The sequence below is a fragment of the Marmota marmota genome, unplaced genomic scaffold, assembly GCF_001458135.2.
Source record: "Marmota marmota marmota unplaced genomic scaffold, marMar, whole genome shotgun sequence".
Lineage (NCBI taxonomy): Eukaryota > Metazoa > Chordata > Mammalia > Rodentia > Sciuridae > Marmota > Marmota marmota.
The window spans coordinates 21,085,264-21,107,525 of NW_025999932.1; the positions used below are offsets into that span (position 1 = coordinate 21,085,264).

At 31.5% G+C, this 22,262-nt stretch overlaps 1 long non-coding RNA gene across 10 annotated transcripts in view; it reads left to right on the forward strand.

Moving 5' to 3' along the window:
• Positions 1-22,262, forward strand: part of LOC125616089 — a 307,484-nt gene that overhangs the window by 12,706 nt on the left and 272,516 nt on the right. For 9 of the 10 annotated variants that reach the window (XR_007346713.1, XR_007346711.1, XR_007346703.1 and 6 more), the window contains exon 2: positions 8,668-8,834. This is a non-coding gene — a long non-coding RNA (uncharacterized LOC125616089). Of the gene's footprint in view, positions 1-8,667; positions 8,835-13,089; positions 13,178-22,262 lie in introns of all 10 variants that reach the window. The other variant, XR_007346710.1, reaches the window with a different exon arrangement.

Below are 22,262 nucleotides of genomic sequence, written 5' to 3' on the forward strand. Positions count from 1 at the left end.
TTCTAAACTTGTTTTATCTATTCCTTGCTGCTTTCTGAAACCTCAGGATTTGTTTCTTTTTATTTTGCTTTTCAACAGTTTATTCCATAATCCCCCAGACATATTCATGCAAATTCAGAATGAAACAGTCTTCTGAGCACAATCACACTGAGGAAGAAGAGACGGAGGATACCATAAATAGAGCTGTGGAAGCTCAAGGCCTCTTCCAGCTCTGGGAACTCAAATCCTCTTCCTTTCCTGCCAGAGGAAACCCTTTAACTGTACACTGCCTCCATACATCATGATTAGCTGACTAGGCAGGTTGTAGCAAAGCATTTATATTGAACCCTGCTGGCCTTCTGCAGAAGCCTTCTGGCAGCTTCTAGGGCAATTAGTTCTAGGATGCTATGTCTAATAAGAGCAATAGGTGACTCCAAAGTGCTAGGTCTTCCAGAGTTCCAGAATTTGCAGTATAAAGTTTTAGGATATTTGGTTGAATGCTTCCACAAATTAGTACACTTTGAAATGTATTTGTTTTGGGACATTTCTGACTTGTGTTATTTGAAAGTGGTCTTGGGTTTCTGCCAACACATACAGACTATATAAAGAAATTTACTCTTTAAGAGAAAGTATAGTCAATATGTAAAAGGCAATATTATTATTTTTTAAACTGTTGATCATATACTAATAGTAGATAATGCAGTTATAAGAGCAATAATGATTGTAGGAGAAATGTACATGTGCCTACATTCACTGGTTTCATTCAAGAAATGCTCAAAAAGTACTTGCTTAAGGGGTGATAAATATTCAGTCTTTCTAAGTCGATATTCCTTAAATTTGTAACCAACCCAGCTTCAAAGAGTATGGATTGAGATTGCACTTTTTATTTTAACTAATTTTACTATGTAGCTTTTAGAGTTATCCTAAAGATCCCATAGTTTACCTTTAATATGACCTCATTTCTAGTTTTCTTTTGGATTAATTAATAGAGTAATTTTTTTAGAACCCATAGACACTTGTAGATATTACATCAAGTTATAAGTATTTATTATTGAATTATAATTATTTAATTTCTTCAATATAATGATTGAGCCATTTATCATTTAAGTCATGTATTATGTGGGTAATGAAATAGATTTTATATATAATTATTCATAAGACAATGTTAAATCTACACAATCAGTAGTTCATATGGTACATATGTTTTTTGTAATTATGCCTAATTTTTCTCCTATATTCTATTTAATTAAAATGTGTGAAAGTTTTAAAGCTTAATATTTATATATGTAAATATGTATGAATATATGTATTGACATCTGAGTGAGAGGTTTTAGGTTTTAATTGGAGGTTTTCAGTTCTTCTAGATTAGGTAATTTAGATATACAATATTAATATGTTCATCAGCTTTATTTATGAAGCAAATAATGCATTTTCATTGTCAGTTTTAATTTATTTATTTTAACTTCTAATGTCTACTTTATCAAATGACACTACTTATAAGTGTTTATATTTTCACAAATTACATTCTATAATTCTACTCATCATTTAAACATTTAACAGCGATTTTCCATTTCCTTAACATATATAAGGATCTCTGTCATATTTCAGAAATAAACTTTATAACAAAGCCAAGATCTCATGTTTTAGGGAGCTTGTGTTCTAGGGAAGAGACATATACAAAAAGAAATCTATAAAATGTAATGATTTAAGTGCACATAGTTGAACTAACATGGAAAAAGAGAAAAAGTAATTTCACAAAGACTGTGACTTAAAGGAAAATTTGATTAAGACACTTCTTATCATTTAAGAAAATCTTCCAATTATTTTTGAGACAATAGAAAACAGAACAAGGGTTAGCAAGTTTTTTGTGTGTGTATATGTGTGCATGCTTATGAGAGGATGTGTTTGCATGTGTGTGAGAGAAGAAGAGAATATATCTAAGTTAAAAATAATCATAATTTACATTAACCCTTACCTTTCCTGGTTATGACAGAAAAAAAGTAAAGACATTTAAATATGAGGGTTTGAAAATTATGATCATAGTGTGTGCTTCTTTAAATACATAAAACAAAATGCTGAAAAGATGAAATCAATTCTACTTATTTCAGTAGATGTGAATGCGAACAATTAGATCAAAGCAAATATTTGTTTTGAATGTGTTTATTTTTAAAAGCAATATTTCTTCTGAAATAATTAACATTTTCATTGGGACTGGTAGGGTTTTTTTTGGCTTTGAAAACATTACAAATAATTTTACTCAGATGACAATATTCCAGAGAGAGGTGAATATACAATTTTCCTTCCCTTTTATTTTACTGTCAGTAGTTATTAGAAAACAGTGGAAACATTAGAATTTTGATTTGAATATTCAGATGTTGGAGATATTTTACAATACCATTAATGTGTATTAGATGATTTTATCATTAATGGGTTTTTTATATCATAATGGTATTTTTATATGCTCTTTGGAAATTTACAAATGGAAACAAAATGTAATTTAAAAATGGATAAGCAAGTTCTGTGGATTGAACAATGTCCCTCCAAATTCCTAAATTGAAATGCTAATACCTCAAATGGTAGTGTTTGTAGTTGGGGTGGTTGGGAGATAATTAGACTTAGATGAGCTCAGGAGAAGGGGCTCTCAGGATGGCGTCAGTCCCCTCATAAGAAGAAAAGTAGAAACCAAAGCTTTCTCTATATCTTGTGGAAAACACAGGAAGAAATTAGTCATCTGCAGAGGAGGAAGCGTACTCTCCCAGGAGCCATCAGGCCTGCTCCTGAATAGTGAGCTTCCCAGCATCCATAACTGGGAGAAGTAAATTTTTGTTGCTTTAGTGTTTTGTTATAGCAGCCCAAGCAGGGTAACATAGCAAGTATGAATATTTCTTTATATAGGTGAAATATTGGAACATTTAATCTTGAATTTAACGGGATTTTCTTGGAATTGCTCGGTGTTGCTACTCTGTATCTGTTTTGTATTCTACTTTGTTTTGTTGTGATGTTAATGTAAAATAAATACAGTAGCTGTGTATTTTAGGAATTCTCAAGGCATTGTTTTAACAGGATTGGGATCAGGATGTGATGCATATTGAGCATCAAGGCATGTGTCAGTTGTTGATTATTCTAATACTTAAAAGTCACTGTTGTGGAATGGAGAGAATTTAGCTTTTATTTTAAATTAATTTGAGACATGTTTTGTAGAGAAGTATAATATTTCATTGAGGAATTCTTCTCTATAAATAAGGGGAATATAGCATGAATTAGGAGGCTTTAAAAGTCACAGGTGAATAGTAGCTGAGTATAAATGTGGATACACAAACTTCAGAAGAGGAAGGGATAGAAACTCATCATGAGACATCAAAAGATACCTCCCTTCTTACTCTCTCTCCTCTGTCACTCTCTTGCTCTTATATTCTCTCCATCTCCTTCTCTGTTGATATTTCACCACATCTACCATGGTTCTTGCTTGAATTAGTAACGAGCATCAGTGAAAGTTTTTGCATAACTTTCTAGCAATAGTTACCTGGCTGTATTTATAAGATACCATTGAGTATAAAATGCAGCTTTATTTCCACAACGAAAAAATGTAAAACAAAGTATTGGAATTGATAACAATATGTTACTTGTATAATTTGAATCTAATTTAGGGGTTAATGTTCAAAACTCTAAAAGAAAGAATTTCTGTTTACATGCTTTCTCTTTATTTGAAATAACTTCTTCCACACCTGTATCTATATTAACACTTCAGCTCAAATATTTTCAAACTTATGTTGGAAGACTTTCTCTGATTCTTCATAAAACTGACATTCCCTTTGTTTTAGAGAAAGTATGCACCTTTTTGTGGTCTCTCATATTGCAGAAGGACATGATGATTTATTTGCTTTATTGTAACATAACCACTTTGAACTGGCAAATTCATCAAAACTGTGACAGCAAAATCAAGGATTACATATAAGCAACACATGATAAAGGATTAATTAATATTTGTTAGTTTAAAATTTAATAATTCACTAGACAAGCAATAGATGTTAAATATTTTTATTATCCATTTACAAAAGAGAAAATTTGAGACTCAAGGAAGTTGAATGATTTTCTCAGTAATGGTGCCAGGATTCAAACTAAGTTCCTGTATATTCCAGTCAGAGAGCTTTCTCCATTATTCAGAACTAATTATTTCTTAATCATGTTGTGGTTTCCTACTGCTAATGATATGACACCAAGTTATCACACATCAGAAATTGACTTAGGGAACTACTTTGAGAATTAATGTTTTGGGAAATTAGGTTGTGTGTGAATTCTGACCAATTATGTTTACAACAGCCATGGCAATATACTTGGTTGTGGTACAGTCTTAACGTTATGGATCTTTAGGGGATATTCAGTGGATTCCATCACATAAGGCTTATTGTAAAATAACTTTTGACCTAAAAATCAGATATTGGAACACATTAACAACTAAATTTTGCATGTATAAATTTACTACATAATAATAATTTTGAAATAATCTAAAATCTCAGATATATCTTGATTTATTTCCTAGAACTTAACTTGATTTTAATTTAAGGTTTCTTTGTCTTACACATTTGTGTGAAATTGTGCAAATTTATGAGCTTCCATACTCTCAGTTTCTCTCCAGGATTTTCATCAAAATTCTTAGCTCAAAGTGTATGTCGACAACATAAAAATCTTATAATTAATATTATATTCCTGAACAAACAGCAATGCTTCTTTGAAAACTCTTGAGATTTTCAAATGCTAAGAAACACCTGTAAATTACTAGAGAAAAAATGAATAATTTTGCTTTCATAAGTTCCATATAAATTTAAACATCTTCTATGATAATTATTCCTTAAGACAAGCAGGTGCAATTCATGAGGTTGTTACAATATTAGCCTTTCTTGTCTTTTAGGAATTAATATCTATGGGTCAAGGATATGTTTTCTAACATCAATGTCATTAAGTCTTACCATAATTAGAAGAATTATATTAATATAAAAATTATAGAATGACATGGAAAAATGGTCTGGAAATGTTATATTTAGTTAGCTTTCATAATTTGGAGATATTTGATTCTAGTGTATGAGCTTGTAACAATGAAAGCAATATTTTATTCAAAATTTGAAATATATTACTGTCACAGAAAATGTATAGTCCCCAGGACAAGTAATTTGTATCAGAAGCAAATTTATGTTTATGGGCATTATATATTGTTTCACAATTTTTCAATTTCAGTTTGTGGCATCTAAGAAATAGCAAAGTGAAATATTCAAATAAAGCTGATAATGAATCAAGTTAGTGAAAAATAATATTTTAGATGGATTTTTATGTAAAAGTTAACCTTTACTATTAACTGTTTGTCCACAGCAAAGATTACTTTTCTCTGGAAAACATTGTGGAATCTATGCCAGAATTTAAGTAATAGAAAGGAAAAAAGTTTGCAATCTTATAGCACTGATTAATTATCTAGACACCAAGAACTCTCAGAGATTTTTATTCTTTAAGTATAAAACAGGGATTACAATTTATATCTTGAAGAAATTTGTAGTAAAAACCTCCTAATATATTCAAAAGCATTAGAACATTCTTTAACTTTGTTAGAGGAAGAGAAAATTAAAAATAAATGGACTAACAATTGTGAAAAATCAACAGTATATGTAAAAAAGGCATGTTTATCATTTGCTTAATGAAATATGAAGCCCTCAAAATTGTGACTCCTTGAACAAATCCTGTTTTTGTGCCAAAGAACCTGGTCTTATAAGCTGTTAGTTTTAGTCTGCATTCATTTGACTCGTCATTCATTAAACTAGGTTAGAACTCTTTAGTATAAAAATATGATATATTATCATTTTCAACAAATATTTACATTTAACTATGTATTTTGATGATGTATATTTTAATATTATTATTAAAAAATTTAAGCATGTACCCCTAATTCCTGGTCTTTCATAATTTTATAACATATTTTCCATTTGCCTACATACTCAACTGCTTGATTATTTTGAGGTAAATATCATACATCATTTCATTTCACTCTCAAATATGTTGGCATTGATCTCTAAGATAAAGATTTATTTTTAAAATCATAACCACAAGATCATTTCACTCTTAAAAATCAGTGTTTTCTTATTGTCATCCAGGAACCAAAGTTCAGATTTTCCTGATTGTGTCATAAATTTTTATGGCTTCTTTACAAGATCCAAACAATATCCACACATTAGAATCAGTGTATGCTTCTTAAGGTTCTTGTCAATAGCACTGATTTTTTCTCTCTATCTCTCATCCCCTTTCTCCATCTCTCTCTTTCTCTTGCAATATATCTGATGAAGAATTTGGAACATTCTCCTGTTTTGGGTTATACTGATTGCCCCTTATGGTGTGATTTAAGATGCTCCATGTTTCTCTGTAACTTTTGTAGATTGCTAGCAAAATTGAGAAGATAATGGAGCATTTTGAAAATCTATCAAAATAATGAAGGAAAGACAAGAACTGAAGAGTCAGATATTTTTCAGGTGTAAATGGGATGCAGAGTTCAATTACCCTATATCTCTGAGGTCCAGAGATATATCAAAAGTCATAGTTTGTTGATGGAATAGGTTTTAGTAGATTCTAGGAGTCCTGAACACAATAGATAGGAATAAAAATTTCATTCAGTCAACACAAAGTGCTTTGTAGCTAATAAAGATCCATAGGATATGTGAATATAAATGTTGAAGTTAAAATTTGAAAAACCATTGTGTCTTTCCTACTATATACTGAACATATGATATTAGGCAAGTTCTGGATTCTCCAAGCCTATAGAAGACACTAGAATAGTTAGGAACTTTCTTTTCAGCAAAAGCATGGAGATAGGAATATGTTGTCAAATAACATTTGTTTATCTGTTAAAGAATGCAGTGTGTCCTGGTGCCCACCTATAATCCCAGAAACTCGAGAGGCTGAGGCAGGAGGATCTTGGATTCAAAGCCAGCCTAAGCAGATTAGTGAGGCATTTAGCAACTCAGCAAGACCCTGTCTCTAAACAAAACATATTTAAAGGGGCTGAGGTTGTGGCTTAGTGGTAGAGCACTCACCTAGCAAGTGTGAGACTCTGGGTTCCATCCGCAGCACCACATAAAAAATAAATAAAATAAAGGTATTGTGTCCAACTACAACTAAAAAAATATTTTTAAAAAAGCATATTAAAAAAAAGTCTGATGATTCAGTTCAGTGGTTCAGTTCCCCTGGGTTCAATCCTTGATTAAAAAAAGAAATAAAGTATATTTATCTGGACTGCTGTGTGTCCATATTAAATTTAACAAGTGTCACTTGAAAGTAAAGCATTTCATATATTGAAGGCATGATTGCAAATGCAGCAAGTTTCAGAATAGGCAATGATTAAGGCACTTACCTCATCAGTGAATTAATCCATTTGTTGGATTTATATATTGACAGGTAAATAGACTACTCGAGTGGTAACTATATAAGCACAAGGGGTTTTACTTGGCTAAAGACAGTAGGTCACTGGAGGCATTATTTGGGGGACTACATCTTTTCCTTGGTTCCTCTCATCACCCCCCTTGCTCTCCCTCTTTTCTGCTTCCTGGCTTCCAAGTGCTGAGCAGCTTTCCTGTACAGTGCTCTTCCTCCATGATGTTCTGACTCGGGCCCAGACCAATGGAGTCACCCAGTTATGAACTGAACCTCTGAAACCATGATCCCAAAGTAAACTTTCCCTTTTCAAAGAAAAAATAGTACAGCATTGAGGGTCTCCTCAAACCAATAGAAGCCAGGAGACCTTCTATAATTGTTTTTGTATAGTTGACTTGAGCGCAAATAACTAAGTTTTGAGATATATTAAGGAGAACACTTCTAGCTAGAGTTCTAGGTGTATAGGTATTGGCTCCTTTATTTCTGTCTTATTATATTTTAAACATTGTATTGAATAGTATGCCACTCAATCTCTAAAGACGTCACTAAAAGCACATAGAATTTCTGCTTTTAGATTTCCTAGTAACTGAAGTTTCTTAGTTCAGCAGTTATCCAGAAAATTGGCCAACCTGAGACACATCCATTGTATGAAACTCCTCCTTAAAGCCTCAATTTCCTCATTTATCATTAAGGAAGGATGCAAACTGAAAACTCTCTGTGACCCCTTATTTTTACAATATCTCTTTTCTCACTAAGTGAAGAATATCAGACAAGAATTGTTGAATACAAAATAATCAGCAAGGTGTCATTGCCATAAAGGTGAACACTGGAATTTGAAAGGTCAAAAAGTTCATTGTCGCCATATATTTTCTGTATTATTTTAGATTATAAGAACAAAAATAAATCAATAATTTATGTTCAGGATTGTTTCAAGAATGCTCCTATTAAAGTAGATATAGTTTCCTAAATTTTGTGGCCATTTCTCACTTCTCACTAATATTGTTAGGATGAATGAGATATGATCAGGGTCTCTGAGTTTATTAGTGACTATAGATTTGGCCTCCAAGGACCCAGAAAGACAAATGACTGAAGTGGGTTCTCCTTGTTCATCTGAGTGATATTCAAGAAATTGGAGAATGCTGTGTACACAAAAGGTAGGTTAGATAAGGATACCAAAAAGGTTAGCCAAAAGTTTATAAAGATAAGGAAATATGGTGATCTTAATTACATTTTTCTACTTTCTATAACAATTTTGTCTAAATCCAGGCTTTGTCTTTCTAGGATCCCTCCAGTTAATCAGAGCTGACTTCATTGACAGCTTGCTCTGGTTAATTACCACTGTGTTTTAACTGAATGCCCCAAGGAATTGATGTAGTCAACCATCACTTCAAGCCTCAGAACACAAGAAATCTTGGCAGAACTCTGGAGACAGTTTATCAATATCTAAGGTATTTATTATTTTCAGAAAAACTGCATAAAGTCTCTAGATATCTAGATAATGACATGACAGTATTTACATAATATATTTAACTGAGAATTGTAAAACCAAAAATTATTTCTTGCTAATGTTTGAGCCAAATACTTTGAAAAACTATTGATACACTTTTTACAAGATAAATCATAAGTAACTGTTTTATTCAACAATTCTGAAAATTTAAAATAAAATATCATTTTATTTTTAACAGATATTTGGGTCACTGAAATAAGAGATAAGATTCAATTATTGTAATAGATACATTTTTGGCCTGAGCATTGGGAAACATAAACTTGTAATTTACAATTGACTACCTGTCATCTGTGTGACCTTGGCAAGATAGCTTACTCATTATGAGAGGGAGTGTTGGTTCATTTATTTATTTATTTTTAATCCCCCCCTCTAAAAAGCAGCTTGCTTCCATGTTGACCTATTCAGGTTCATCTCTCCCACTGCCTCCTTACCTTTCCAGGTTCTAGGCCACATTACTGCAGTTTCTATAATGGTCAGACTTGCTGATGTCCTCTAGCTTTTAGGCCATTGCTCCTGCTTATCAATGGAAAGTTTGTAGGCAAGATTCTGCAACACTCTCCCCCATCTCCACCTCACTTTCCCTTGACTGTATATTAGTGCACCTTTTTAGTGTGGTGTAGATGTCACTTCCTTCCTGGAACATTTCCTGATTCTTCTTGCCTCCATCCTGAGGTGGTTGGGTGTTCGTGGGTGTTCTCCCATATCTCTAGTATGGATAAACATCCTGTTTCCAGATGTAGTCCCAGTTCCTAACTGAACTATGTATAGTGACTAATTTCATCTCAATTTTGTATAACAAATTCTACAGCTACACTACACAGCATACTTTTTAAATTCTTGTCCTTCCATTTTTAGCTTTGTGTAGTAACTGCCAATTTAAGCACATGTTTTTTTTTCCAGAAGTATGTAAGAGACTTAGAACCAGATGAATTGTGTCTCACTGGTCTCTATATCACCAGAACTTCTAGGAAGTGTCAAGCTGTTGTGTCTAAATATCTAATGTAGCTATGGATCAGGTTACTCTTAACATTTTTATTGTTGGAAATTGACAATTTTTAAATTCCAAACTCATGTTGGAATCCAGGGCCAAAGGGCTATTGATTATACATTAGCAGTAAAATATAATGTGTGCAAACTAATATGCATTTAATTATTTACATGCTATATAGAAAATGTAATCTATTAAAATATTGCAGAATTATTAAATTTATTCATAACAAAATCAAAAACATAAAATAAATATTGCATAGTGAATGTAATATTTTACTATATCTTATTGCACCATATTGAATATTTCCTAGCATGTGATTTTATTAAATAATTTTGTGTAAATAACCAAAGGGAATGTATAAGGACATCACTTTTCTAGAAAAAAATTCTAAATAAATGATTATGGTTTTTATTCTTAAAAGGCTTCTCTCTCTAATCACAATTATTAAATAAGGAAGAATAGGAAAAATCAACACAGGAAAGCTTCTGATACTCATAAATAAATTGAATGTTTGAAAATAATGAACCTAGAGATAGTTTTTCCCTATATTATAGAACTTTCCAGAAAGTTTTAAATTCAGTTTTTGTATTTTCTTTTCCTAGAATTTATCGTATTATCTGGAAATAAAGGAATTTGTAAGTTAAAAAATTGTAACTATGCCTGTCTAAATTAGAGTAAAAATTTTATGGATAATCTAAAAGAAAATTTAGATGCTTTAGAGTATCTTTGATAATTTAAAAATAGCCAAAATTTTGATCTGTGTTATTTGATTTTTTTCTTTATAAGGAACTTGTAAGAGAAATAGAGAAGAAATTATTATTTTCTTATTTTGGCAAAATTTTTGATGTTGCTAAAAAGTATTCTCATAATAAATGCAGGACAATTTTTATTCACCATTTCCTTAATCATACTATTATTAATACATTGATTAGTATTAATGTAGTCCTAAATTTCTTAAAATACAAACTTCCCTTCATTTTCATGAGCTACAACCAGTGCCTTAATTCTTTTATATCAATGATGTTTATAACTCATCCAAGTTAGAGAAGTAATTAACTATTATGACAGTTACAGTATCAAATTGGTAAAAAGAATTCCTTTAATTAATATTTCCCAGAGATTTTGGTTGCAGACTTTCTATAAAACCATTTTCTATTCTTCATAGATTTAACACAAACTGGCAGCCTCAAGCATGATGTAGAGGGAGGCTAAGAATGCCTTATTGTGTTGGGGAACTGGGGAGTTGAGTGAACTACCTTTTTTCCCCCTCTCAAGTTTCTCAGAATTAAAATATATATGTATGTGTGTGTGTGTATGTGTGTGTGTGTGTGTGTGTGTGTGTGTATATATATATATATATATATACATTTAGTTATAATTGGACATAATACATTATTTTATTTATTTGGTTTTATGCGGTGCTGAGGATCAAACCTAGTGCTTCTCACATATGTGCTAGGCAAGTGTTCTACCGCTGTGCCACAACTCCAGCCTCAGTTTCTCAGAATTTTATTTTCATTTTTTTCTTATGAACAAAAACAAAAAAACAAGTTTTTTAAATGTAGCTCAATAAATTGGTAGTCTAAATGAGATTTTATTGGTAATTTGTATCAGTGTGAGAACAGATGTCTTTGTTGGTTGAGATAGAGCTATTAAAAATTGAGGTGATTATCCAAAAGTTTAAAAATTGAGGTATCTGAACTTGAATGAATGTGATTCTCATCATATTTAGCAGAGAGTTTTTTAATCAAATGGAGTTTCTATAACATTCAAGAGATAAAAATAGAGCGCCATTTAGGAAAAAAAAAATCTACCCAAAATATATTGCCTTATAATTCGTCTTTAGATTCACAAAAGAAATGCATTAAATGTTGAATGTGTTTAGAAAAACACTTTTTAAGTTTTTCACTGTTAAATTATTTAGTAATGAAAACTTCACTGAATGCTAATTTCTAAATAATGGATTTATAAATGCTGAGGAACCATTCGACTTCCTAGTTCTCATCAGACATGTCTTGACTAAATGTTAAGCCCTGACAGGTTTTCCCTCAACCAACCATGTCCACAGTATCCTCATCAAATCAGGCTCCAACATTTTCCTTCATGGCACTCATCACTATTTATTCTGTTTTTCCTTTACAGACTTCATTACTGTCTTAAACTACCCAATATTTATGTTTAGCAAGTACTGTGTTATAGTTTTACCTTCCTGGAATATACACCAAATGATGCCATATTATTACATGACAATATATCACAAAATATTAGCCAAATAGTCACAAATGATTTTTTATTACCCTGATAACCTAAAAGGTATCAAATGTGATTAAAATATTTCTGGGTTGAATGAGTGAATAAATGAATAGATGAATGCTTAACAGTTGTGATAAGGAGGTAGTATTATTGGAAGGAGATAGAATGTAGAATCAGATAAAACTTGGTTTGTGTCATAGGCAAATTATGTGATCTATCAGTAACTCATGTAACTTTACTTGGGGCAATAGTAACACTTTTACCACAGATCCAGCAAGAGTATTAAAATGTCAATATGTCCATCCTAACATCCCTGGATAGCTGTATGTTTTCAGGCTTATTTAAGGATACATTATAGGATAATTATGTAGTTCTGTAACACTGCCTAGATTCAAATGCTTACTCCACTCCTCAGAAAGTCTGTGTCCTTGAACAATTTGTCTAATTTATTTTGCCTCTATGTTTTCCTCTGTAAAAAGAAGATGTAACATTTCCTAATAGGTTTTTTAAAAAATAGTTTATTATTGTATTAATCATTTTAATTATAGCTATTAGTAATCATTTAGCATTCCTTACTATTTATTTTCCAGGAACCATGTCTAATGTTTATTTTTTAGTAGTATTAAATTTTATTTTACTTATCTTATTGAACTTGGAGAAAGTAGTGAATTTAATTTGAATTTATTGAGTTTGTTGTTCTTGTGAAAATCTCAAATATCTGTGTTCAGGGATTGTCATAGTTATAAGGCTAAGAGAATTGTTTCTATCTGATATTTTCTTTTGAGGGCATCAAGGTCCATTAAGGCTGCTAAATAAATATCTATAGTATTGGTGGCTTATTCACAACAGAAATATATTTTTCACAGTCCTGGAGGCTGAGAAATCCAAGATCATGTCACTGGAAGATAAGTATTTGAAGAGGGCCCTCTCTCTGGTTATTTCTGGTTTGTAGATGGCCCCTTCTAGCTCTGTCTTCACCTGGTGAGAAGAGAGAAGGCAGCACCAGAGGTTTTTTGAAGAGCACTAAGGGGTATTTTCAGGTACTGACTGAGATGGCTAAAAATGTATGCCTTCTAGCTTTTCATCCCTAACATATAGGCCATGCCTCAAATTTGATTTAAAGTTTTCTGACCATTAATATTAAGGGATAGTAATTGTTGGGTAGTACTATGAATTGTATGTGAAATATAGGCAAATCTTTAGGAGAAATGAGACTGTTTTAGTTTTGTGGAAACCACTCAGAAGTGCTCATAAAGTGAATCCTGCCTGAGTAATGAAATTAAGAGGGCATTTTAATAGATAGTATTACAGTTTACACTCTGATGAATTTTCAAGAATTACATTGTTACTCATTATGAGTAATGACATCATACTAAAACAATTCTCTAGCTCAGTGATTACACCATTTAATCAAGAGTAAATTTGAGAGCATAATGGAAAAAATGGACTACATATTTTTTATATTCTGTGTTTAAATATTATTTATCTTAAAAAACATTTTATTAGGTAAAAAGTGATGAGAAGTTCAATACTTCACTGTCTGGCCTTTACATCTGCCATAATTTGATGTAATTTTATTTCCTTTGTGGTGCTGGAGATTGAACCCAGAGCTTCATACATGCAAGGCAAACACTCTACCAAATGAGCTATGTCCCCAGACCTTGTTGTAATTTTAATGCATAAGTATATACTTAATTATTCAGCTAAGTTGAACTTTTTTTTTAAAATCTCAATGTGGAATTTTAGGAACAGATGATGGACAAGACCTGATCGAACATCAAAAATTGAAACTTTAAAAGTTCTATTAACAATAGTGTTGTTGCAATAATTTTAATGTTGGAAACTTCAAAGCTATTGTAAACCTTCATTACTTAAATGAATTCATAAAAAAAACCTCAGCAAAAAATAAATGTTTTATTTTTGAACATAATTACTTTTCCACCATCCATTATAAACTACTTTTTGAAATTAAGCCAGAAATTGAAATATTTGAATTTTGTTTTAATCATTAGCTATAAACCATTTAAAGCTTTTAAACTTCTAATAATAATGATTGCTCTAACAATAATTAAACAGCAGGCTAAAATTCCTCCAAGGCCATTCAAGTGCCAAGTTCTAAAAAAACAAGTTGTTTTGGTATCACAAGATGCTTACAGTGTATTCTCTATAAATGGAAACATGACTTTGGATCATTTTAGGCACATAAGAAAAGGGCTACAGTCTTGAGGTTGTCTGTGTACCCAGACACCTTCTGAAAGCAAACTGAAACTTAACCTGGATGCATTTCTCATAACTGACTTAAAAATAAATTGAGCCTCTCTGATCAAAAGGAGCCAAATTGATTATATACCTAAGAAATGCTTTTTAAACCAAATGAGGCAAATTCCCAGGGTGGGAGCCAGTCAAATAATTTATTTGCTTTATTTTTCATTCATCCAGGTAAAGTTTGCTGCTAATACTAATGAAGGGAAGCAATCTGAACCTTTTTCAGTTTTAAATGTTGTCTCCTTCATAAATTGTTCTTTGTAATAACCCTGTTACATTTACTTGATCAATTTTTTTTATTTAACTGTCACAAAAAAAAAAAAAAGAAAAAAAGAAAAGTGGTTTGGAAAATCCAGAACATGTCCATACACTTATTCTATCAAAATTTATAAACCCATGTGCCTAAATGCCATTCATATTTATACTCATTTCATACATAGTAGTCCCCCTTTATCTACACATTTCCTTCCTATTGTCTCAGTTACTCTTGGTGATATCAATGGGAAATTCCAGAAACAAATTATTTATAAGTTTTAAATTGTATATCCTGAGTAGCATGATGAAATCTTTCTCTGTTCAGTCCCACCTGGAAAGCAAATCATTTCTTCTTCAGTATATCTAAGCTCTGTGTTCTACCCACCCATTAGTCATTAGTGGTTGTATTAATTATCAAATTGAATGTTGTCTTATTGCAGTGTTTGTGTTCAGGTAATCTTTATGCAGTAGCCTAACACTAGATTGCAGTCCCTGTGTCATTTACCTGTCTGATTCTTACCATGTAGGTGTTATAGTATCGCACATCATCATATGAAAATTAAAAGAGAGATATATCAGATACATCACATTCACATCACTTTTATTATAGTGCATTGTTATAATGTTTCATAACTGCCTAATTATTTACTAATTTATAAGCTACTTCACAACTACTATGTTTTACTCTCTATTTTCTGCATTTTATAACTGTCATCAGTATTCCAATATATTTCTAACCTTAAATGTGTATTTACCTAATAACAAATCAAAAGTGGTAGTTTCTCTGTCTAGAAAGATACAGATAAACAAACATATAAGTTTTCCATTGCAAATAGATATAGCAGGTAAAACTTTGAAATTGTGTTTTACCATACAATCATAACAGATTTTATGTCAATTGTTTTAGCAAAAAAGTGACATGCAACTCTATTTGTGCCGTTTTTTTTTTTTTTTTAATTGTGCCAGCATCACTTGAAAATCATTTATTACTAAACTGTCTTTGTGCAAGATTAGGAGGCACAGAATACTCCATAGTTGTTCAAAAACAGGCAACTGATCTCTCCTATATATTATTGTTAGAATTTATGCCTTGACACAAGCTGATCTGTGAAGAGGAAAAATTTGGTTTCTGGGTTCATGGATCAAATTAACAATTCTTCACTGATAACAACTCAGAATTTTTAAAACATCATCAGTTTAATAACAGTTTAAACTCACAATTAATTATTTTAGTGTTCAGATGACTAGCCCAATTTCTCAAGGGAAATCTTATATTCTTCTTTTTAATTTCATTATTTTATAAATGAATTAAGCATTTTAATCATAAGATTTCTTTGAATAAGTATAAACATCCTAAAACATAAATGTTCAGTTTCTGAAATAATTATTTGGCTGAAAGTCTTAAACTCAGAACTTAATAGAAAAAAAGCCTGTGTAGTTATTTCTAAAAATAGATGTATATAACAATAGAAAATTACTTTCCCAAAATGCCCCTATTAGTTTTCTAAGGAATTCACAATATATATGTGTATGTACTTAATCAATAATTTTAATACATATATTGTTTAACTGTATAAAGCTATAAGTATGTAATACATAATGTATATTTGCATCTATATATGTGTTTATATAAATTATGACTTATTTCTTATTTCTTTAGAGTGCACTGTAATGGGAAACAATTTACATTTTATGCAAAACTATTATGGTACTTTGCAGGTCTTTTCTAAACTATTTTGTGAAAAGGATTGGAATTGACAGCAACCATAAAGAAAAGAAATCTCCATATAATGGGCATTTACAATATTGAATTTGAATCCAAGAGAATTTGAGAAAAAACATTGTCCTTTCTTAACTTGCTTTCCTATCTATCTCCTAATAGAGAGGCAGATGTCTGAATAGCAAATCTTTGCTACTTTTCCATTTCAATACTAGGATTGCATAAATAAAATTTATTGCTGGTTTTGAACTGACAGAAAGATAATTCAGTAAGATATTTCATCCAAACAAAGTTATTATGTGTAATAATAAAATAATAGCAGGGATTATATTTTCCCTGTCAAGGTAAAATTCCTCCCCTTGTATGATACATATACATTAGAAACTTAAATTATAATATGGATGATTATTTATTATTGTACTTACATTATGTTTAGTTTTACAAAGTCTTTATAAATATTTGAAATGATTGCTGGCATACTACTGTTGGAAAGTCAAATATCAACAGATTTACATTTTGTCATGAAGAAGCTATTCTATTAACATAGAACAAACATATTTGTGTCTTTCCACAATTTCAGATTAATTGAATAACAATAAATTCACAGGCTACACCACTTTCTGTGTAGAAGTTCATCAGATACCCTTGGGTCATCTAATAATAGTAAGTTGGGCATAGACAAGTTTTTTTTTTATTCCAGTCTTAACTACTAATATCTTTAACATTTCAAGTCACATCACATCTCACACTATGTGTGTGTGTGTGTGTGTGTATAATCATATACAAAGTCTAAGAAAAGGTTAAGTGACCACAGTGGTTCAGAAGGCTAAATTGAGAACACAGGCAGAGAGCAGGTACAAATAAGTAGAGTCACTGTGTGTTGTCAGATAAGATTAGGAATCATACAGAAGAACTTGTTCAGGGTACAGAGCTATAAAATGCAAAATTTATTCTAAGCCAGTGTCTGGACAGAAGGCAGTTTCATAGTGTCTATTTGGAGCTTGAGGTGTCATCTTGGAGTAGGTCATACATGGTCAACTCAGGCAAAGGAAAACGTGCTGAACTAAAGTCCAGAGACAGAAATGAAATTTCTTCACTGTGGCAATTTTCCTGGGCAAGGCTCATGAGGAGTGATCAGGTGATGGGATTAACGTACCACCATTGTGTCTAGTGTTGGGATCCTTCTTCTTTTTTGGGGGGGATTGCTTTATTCAGTGGGCTGGTATTTTTGATAAGCCATGGGCCTGGTTTTGCTGATATTGGATCAATACACTCATGCATCTATGTCTTGCTGAGTTGCTTAGGGCCTTGCTAAGTTGCTGAGGGTGGCTTTGAACTTTTGATTCTCCTGCCTCAACCTCTGGAACCCCGGAGGTGATAGAACTATGCCATAGTGCCTGGCTTTCCATAGTTTTTCTGCTTTTCAATACTTACTTTTCAGTTCATAGTTCACTGTATTCTTGCTAACTTTACTTTTATATAGATGAATTAAATATTTTTATTTAATTTTCTGTGGACCACCATAATTACAACAGCATCCTGGAGCTATACAATGGGATAGCACCCAAGGTTGTTGCCATTTTCTCCATGTTTCTCTTTTCACTCATTCTTACTATTAAATGTGCTCCTCTTGTAGTCAGCCATACTTTTTTTCTTTAGTCCCTTGATTTGTCACCATTATCTACTCAAAAACTTGCCCTTGACTATGTATGAAGTGAACCTAAAAATGTAACATGCACAATATAAAAAGTTAGAGCCTTTGAAAGTTGGAAAATTTAAGCCTGATTTTAAACATTATCTCTTTAACCATGAGCTATTTAGTGTTCTAACCCATTGTTTTTATGAAATGGGCTCAAAGTATTAACACATAGTAGGGTTTAGAAAGTTGTCTCTTGTATAATATTTTAAAATATGCCATTCTGTTTTTCCTGTACTGTTATAATCTGTAATTTCTTATTAACCTCTATCAAACACTATTAAAAATAATGAAACAGGCCAGAGACCCCTACCCAGAAGACCCCTGCCATAACTAACCTCCAGAGACCCTTCAAAATTATATTTAGCATAACTGTTCTTAGACTATCAGCAAGAATCTCTACAACAGAGTTTTCAGGTAGAGGATGTGTTTGCAGAGACAAGAGTCAAATACTCAGGGCCTCCAGCCTGGGTCTGGAGCCTACACAAAGGTATTTGCATCTCAGAGGACTATAGTGGGGTCCAGCTGGTAGGAAGAAAAGGGAGGGCAACTCTCCCTTTCTCAGACACCTATTTTCACAGAGAGTGTCCTGGGACTAAATTGTGCCCAGAACAGTGAAAAAGCTGCTTCTATGTGAACTTCTACAGGTTATGAGCCTCTGCACCCCTCCCCTTACATACTGGGCATAAAGTTCTTAAACTTGGGGTGTGGCTGTAGCTCACTGTTAGAGCACCTGCCTCACATGTGTGAGGGTTCTGGGTTTGATCCTTAGCACCACATAAAAACATCTACAACTAAAAAAAAATAAAAATAAAAATAAATAAAAATCAGTTTGAAAACTTTCTGAACTCAGGGTTCAGAGGAGTGATTTGATGGCAGCAAAAATCCCCCTTTTGAACATGGCTGCAGCCAATGAACCTGCTTCCTGAGTGTCCAGCTTTGTCTGTCCTACTTCAGTTAGGTAACCTTCTGGTACTCAAAGATTTCATTATATTTCACTATATACTCTTGTCCAAATTCATAAGATCTGACTTCTATTGATCATCTTTTTTTTTTCTTTCTATATACAGCAGCCACTCGCCATCTTTTTTTTTTTTTTTTTGGAAAGTTCCATCTCAAAATTACTCTGAGATCTCTTTATTCCACATATTTTATAAGTATATGCTGAATGTGGGTGTAGTGAATTCCATCCTCATTTTCATTGATTTTGCAGCATTTGACATTGATCAACATCTTCTCAATTTGAAACTCTTCTCTTGGGAGTTCATATTATTTCATAAAAATATTATTTTCTTCATGGTTCTCTGATTCACACACATCCTTCTGCCCTGATTTAATTTATTTTTCCATCAACTCTTACAGATTTTTGTGCTTGGAATTCAGTTTGTACATTTAACTCTTTCACTATAATTTCTTAGTTCTTACCTGGTCCCACAGTGAGCTTCAGTTCTGCATTTCTATCTGCCAGCTGGATACTTCTAAATCACACTATCTCAAACTCCATATACCTCTATAATAATTCTGTATTTCCCTTTGACACGAAGCCCCTTGAATTATAATTTTCTGATTATTATTACTAAATCAGTCTCACAGTTGGACATTTTGGGTCCTCATCTGTGGTACCAGAGAACTGACAAACACAAAGCACTGGAGAGAGTGATGTAATGACATTAGAGGAAGAGGGGCACATGAATAGAACTTTTTTCTTAAGATTTTCATAGCAACCCCTTTATTTATTATTTTTAATACATAAATTAAGAGGTAACTCAGATTTACAAAGATTTCCCCCCATGCTTTATATAAATAAAATCAAGAAGATGTAATTTAATATTTCAATACTGTACAGGATGGCTTGTAGAAAAACAATGGATATAAGGAGGACTTCAAATCTCCTGCCATCTCTCACCTCAGTACACCCCAGAGAATAGTCATGGATACATGCAACTGTTCTTCCTAGTTCCATATTCAATTGTTTGGGAAGCACGCTTAATTTATTTCACACAATGTTTCACATCTGTCCCTTTTCTATTACCAATGCGACAAACTAGTCTCAAGGGTTCTGTGACCTTTCATATAGAGGTTTACAAGAAACTTTTTGATTTATTTGCCTCCAAACTCTTCCTCATACTATCTACCCAGTGTATTTCTAAGGCAAAATTTTGATGCAAAATTCAAGGTTTAAAAAAAAAAAGAAGAAAAAAATCTTCTTTCTCTTCTGTTCACAAATGTTTCTCCCATTCTCTATTTACCTTCACACCTTTTCTTTCCGGACTTGGAACTTTACCTCTTTACAGAGCCAGCATATTTGATATAATTGCTTACATAAACTACACATGTATATATGTAAATGTGTACACATGAAGTTACCACATGATCAGATCATCCAGTGGTGGTACTAAGATGTAAGAAGGCCTTGGTGTTACTTCTGAAGGCTCCATATTTTATGGCGATTTTAGCATATCACATGTGCTAATCTTGACAGTGTTTCTAAATAATAATCTCCCCTTTGTTTCTCCTTAACCTTTACAAAGAAGAAGGTGAATATGAAAGAAAAACTAAAGAATAAAATTAAATTAATCCTTATGTTGAAAATAATTTTGTGAAATTAAGCATATAGAAAAAAACATTTAATACATATTACAGAGATCACTTATTTTAAAAAAAAACTTTATATGACTGGTTCTAACTGAAATCAAACACAGTGTTTAAAAACAAAACAAAACAAAACTTAAGACTGGGGTTGTAGCTCAGTGGTAGAGCACTTTCCTGGCATGTGCTAGGCTTCAGTTGAATCTCTAGTACCACAAAATAAATACATAAAGAGATACAGACTCATATTGATGATACTGGAAAATATTAAAATTAGGTAAAAAGGCGTATTTATTCATCTTTAAGGTAAATTAATTAATTATCTACTTAAATATTAGTGTTAATAAATATATCTTAGTTATTTTTGTTCAAAATTTTATATATATTTCTAATTAATGAGTTACCACATTACATAATATTGAATATTTTAAATTAAGTAAAAGTTACATTAAGGATTTATTCATTTTAATTGAAAATAGAAATTTAATTTAATTTCTGGAACATTTGTTAGTCCTAAAATGTTATAATTAATCATTATTTTTTGAATCTTATAGTAAATTTGCTTTTTAGTATGCTGTCTTTATATGTACAAAAAAAGTTATTTTTAAATGTATGGAACACTTCAATGTTAATTAATTAACAATTTTAATTTTGGTTGTAATGATCAAAACAGATAAAATATCTTTCTTTTTACACTCAAATGATTCTTTATTAAGTAAATTTTTCCTTCACACCGTAATAAAATACCTGGATAGAGTATTTTCATTTTATTAAAGGAAGGAACAAAGAAATAAACCAAGAAACTAAACAGATAAATAAACTAAGAAAATAAAGAAATAAAAATAGTCTCTCTTCAGATACAACTTAATAAAAAACAAATCGTCAATTTGAATATCCATTTCACAATTTAGATAAGTAATTTTCTCAATTTCTTAAAAATAAATGATACTGATTTTTTTTCTTAATTTAATAAAGTAATCAATTCTTGTAAGTTTAATGCCATTTTGAATTGATTCTCTTATTCATCAGATTTATATTATTTTCTGACATTTTTTTGCAAACATCTTTCTTCCACAACTTTAAAAATTATTGTAGGTAATGATGATTACCTTAATAATGTTTACAAAATATTGTTAGTAATTGATTTCAGAATTTCAGAATTTTATGATTTTCAATTTGGGGTAAATTCAGCACCTGGTATTCTCTCAGTTTATTTTCACATATTATCAATCAAGAAAATCAATATTAGTACTACTTATCCTTTAAAGATATTCATTGCAAATTGATGTAAAACCTTCATTTTAATTTTTTCTTTCTCCTGGGTACTGCTAAAACCGGAAAAAAAAAAAAAAAAAACAACAAAAAAACCCCAGTGTATAATAATGTTAAGGTGCTGAAACTAGAAACCATCTTAATTTAAATCTCATCTCTAGCTACTTTCTATGTGAACTTGGACAGCTTGTTAAGTTCTTTGCATCTAGTGTCCACACGTATAAAATGGAGACAGAGATAAGTAACTTCAGGTGATTCTTAAACTGGACAGTGCTTGGCCCACACTAACCCATGTAAGAGTTATCTTTATTATTGTCAATATCACAGT